Consider the following 3,936-nt stretch of genomic DNA (forward strand, 5'->3'; position numbering starts at 1 on the left):
GGATTTAAGCCTCGTATTGACACAATCATTAGTGTTGAGGGTTTACATTTTGAATAAAAGTTGTATCAATCAATATTTTCCGATATTTTTTGACTTATAAATGTCCTCACAAAACCTCTAGTTTAAATTTTAATTTTGAAAAGTTTAAAAAAGAAAATGTGTACCACCAGATAAGATCATCCCTGTATTTTTATAAAAGAACCCTATTTATGTACCAATATTGATAATTTTTGGGGATAAGCCCCAAAAAGAAAAATGAAAGCTAGCAATACCCCTGTATATATATGTACAATTTCCTATTTTTATACCTCAATTACTATTGCTGTTTATATTTGCAAAATATAAATTACACACAGACAAAAAAGAATCTGCAATTAATGGAGTCCTTCATATGGCTGCTACTTATAGCTATGCAAAAAAACTATTTATAGCCAAAGTTTATATGATACATATACAGAAAAATAGGTTTTTTTTCATTCCCTTTTACAACCGTCATTATCCAAAGGCTGTTTTTATTACTTCTGTCAGTACTTATTAGGTAGTATTGCAAAAAAACAAAAAAAAACAATTAAGGAATTCAAATATTTAACCGCCAAAAAACAATGGATGTATATAAATAATGAGTTCATTTCGTAACCGCTCTTTTCTTTATGGCCCTAAAATGATTTCATGATTTTACTCATATAGAAATAAGTCGATAAATCCTTGTATGTGTGTACGGTTTCAGGAAAAAATCTCAAGGAAAAATGGCAATGGAAAAAATGGTTGGAGAAAAGAAAAAGGAAAAGTGTTTAAGTGGAAAAAATGGAACGATTCTTTTAAACTGATATAATATTTATCCCCAATGAATCTCTAAGAATTCATTGCTTTCACCAATATAATATGTCTTCAGATTAAAAGAAAAATAAACAAACACGACAGCGGTTCGAATGGAAGAAAAGCTAATCACTTCATTCTCCCGTTACTCATGGATTGACGAACAAGCATTAGCTTAATATATTGATAAATACAAAGCCCCAGAAATTTTCGACGGCTGGAATCTCCGTCCCAAGAAGGAGTCCACTCTACTTCCTTATGACGCTTTGTAGTTTTCCTTGGAGGAATTTTAATCCCGTCATCCCTTGTGGGATCAGAATCCAAACATCTCTTGAGATGAATGATCAAGTTTGAAGTATCTTTCTTCGATTTACTCTACCTTCTTTTACTCCTAAATCTTGGAAGACATAGAAGTCCACGTCTTTCGGTCTTAATGACCGAAGAAGAATCTTAGGCCTTAGCAATTGTCAAATTAAAAGCACATCGAAATATCAAATTTGTCTCTCTTAGAATGATTCATTTGTTTAAATTTGTTATTTTTATATATTTTAGTTTTATGGTAATAAATAAAAAATAGTTGTAGTATGGACGATTAGTATTTGTAATAATTATATCTTATTTAATATTTCACATCCAGAGCCTTATATCTGAATCTCAAAGTAAATGGATTCCGTCATAGTTTCAACCCCTGAATATATTTATTGCTATATATATATGTAGATGAATAAATTTATATTCTAGGAAGGAATCCACTCTATTCTCGTCTGAAGCTTAGCCTGATTTGATTCGCTTCTTAGCATACATTTTCAAACTGTCATCATCCCGTGTATATCAGAAATGGAGCATTTCTTGTTGAGGTATAAAGTATCTCGAATCTCTTCTTTTGTCCTAATTCTTAGAGAACATGTAAGTATTTCTGTCTTTAATGAATCAAGAACGAGCTAACCATATGAAAAGCACATCTAAATTAAAAATGCATCACTCCATTTATCCAAATGTTTGTGTGTATTATGTTTGATATGTTTGAACATTAAGATAATAACTAATGTATCATATTCATGTTGTGATAAACGTAAGTAAACATATATTAATTTATTATATTTACATTTACAACATTAAGTCTCTTATTTTATATACACTGGTAAACCCGTCCCTTCCCGAGGAATCATCATTAAATTAATGGAGAATGTTGGTAATGATGTCATTTATAGAAATACCCCTTATTGTAAATTGTGAAGTCCACACCAAATTACGATCAAAGTTATCAATAAAAAGGGTAAATATTTACTAATTTTGAAATGGAACTCTGAACTTTGTACCATCTAACAGTAACTCTTCATTTTTTTTAAATCTAACTATAAAATATGATTCTATTTTAGCTAAAAATATCAAAAAATTATGATATACAACTCAATAAATGGCAAAAACAACTGCTTAAATGGTCACAACAACGGGAGTAGTAGCATTGGATGGTTCGCAACTAGTTTGTCCGACACTAGTTTGTCCGACACTAATTTCTTCACTTAAAGACTTGGGAATGACCATTAGGTTTTCCAATATTACATAGTCAAAAAATATTACTTTTTTATCACTTAAGGATTAGTTATGGTTGATAAACTCCAAGAAATGGTGTTCAGAAAACTCATAAAAGGCAAAAACAACTACTTAAATGGTCACAACAACGGGGGTAGTTGCATTGGGTGTAGCATTATAATTAGCAATTGTGTGTATCCTTCATGATAATAGTATGTTGTTATATAAGCATAAATAACGGGGGAAAATATTTTTGATGCTCTTAATAAGGAGTAATATCGCTGGACAATACTACCTAATTAGTTTTTGCTCTAAATCTTTACGATGGATTTAATTCTAACATTTTTTTTATTAGTATATTTATTGTCCAATTTTATGATTTTGACATTTATTGTTATTAATAATTATTTAGATCTCATCGGTAGAGATGTATATATCCTGTGCACAATTGTATATATCAACTTCCACATGAAGAAAAAGGGGTGATTATTTTTGATTAAACTCCATGTCTGGTTTGTGTTTTGCAACTTAAAGTTATGACATATTTAACTGAATTCCGATGTCAAACCAAAAAAATATTATTTGGATCAATCTATTATTTTAATATTCTGTACTTATAATTTATTGTTATTAGTAGTTATATGATTCTAATTGTTTAATTGTGTATATTTATCATACATGTATGATGGTTTATTTTTTAGTATGTAGATTATATTTAATTTAAGCCTTTTTTTTTTAAATTGGAACTTCAAATATATTTCGAAATACTCTACTTTGTCGTTTCATTAGTTATTATTCTGAGAATATGGTTCATAATGAATTACAATTTCATGGAGTGTGACGTTTTCAAATCTACTGTAACAGATAAAAAACTTCTAAGTCAATTATACGTAGTTTATCTTTATTAAACATTTTGCTAATAAATACTTTCGTTATACCCTCAAAAATCATAACAAAGCAGGCAGCTGATAGTCACATCAGTATTTTAAACAATGATACCATAAGTCTTTCTCCAACCCCCCTTCTCCTTGCACGCGTTTTTTTTTCTACAGGATAATCAACTTTGCATATAAAAGAGTTGAGCATACATGAATATTAATATATTTTCCTTGTTTTAATGCTTATTTCGAAATGCAAGTGATAATGGTTTTCCTATTCACTCACATTTTTACACCCATTATACATATACTTACTTCTAGGTATCTCCTAGTGTTGTCACAATACCTATATCTTTGGACCAGTTCGGACATTCTTCTCCAAGACGCCCAAAACTGCAAAGTCAAGGGGGTTGAGATCAGGGTAGAAAATGGTTACATGGAGATATCCCAGAAGTACACCCCATCGTTACTAAAGAAGTTTTGATTCTTCTTTTTTCAATCAACAATAATTTATTTAAACCCATTTAAAATTACATTCTTTTTGAACATAATGAAAAAAATTGATTAAAACCACACGACAGATCATCATTTCTCTAAAAAACAATACAATATAATCAGATCTTGATAAGTTGTGGATAATACATAAAAACTAGCTAAAACTTGCGACACTAAGTAGGAGCAAGTACTAATCAGCAGGATGATCATTGAG

The 3,936-nt window shown here is 29.7% G+C and overlaps 1 long non-coding RNA gene across 1 annotated transcript; it reads left to right on the forward strand.

Moving 5' to 3' along the window:
* Positions 1-761: 761 nt before the first annotated feature.
* LOC139904926 (uncharacterized) lies at positions 762-3,121 on the forward strand. The gene is made up of 3 exons (XR_011779252.1): positions 762-1,375; positions 1,454-2,144; positions 2,196-3,121. It is a non-coding gene; the product is annotated as an uncharacterized lncRNA (long non-coding RNA).
* Positions 3,122-3,936: the final 815 nt, after the last annotated feature.

Source organism: Lepeophtheirus salmonis, chromosome 3 (assembly GCF_016086655.4).
Source record: "Lepeophtheirus salmonis chromosome 3, UVic_Lsal_1.4, whole genome shotgun sequence".
Lineage (NCBI taxonomy): Eukaryota > Metazoa > Arthropoda > Copepoda > Siphonostomatoida > Caligidae > Lepeophtheirus > Lepeophtheirus salmonis.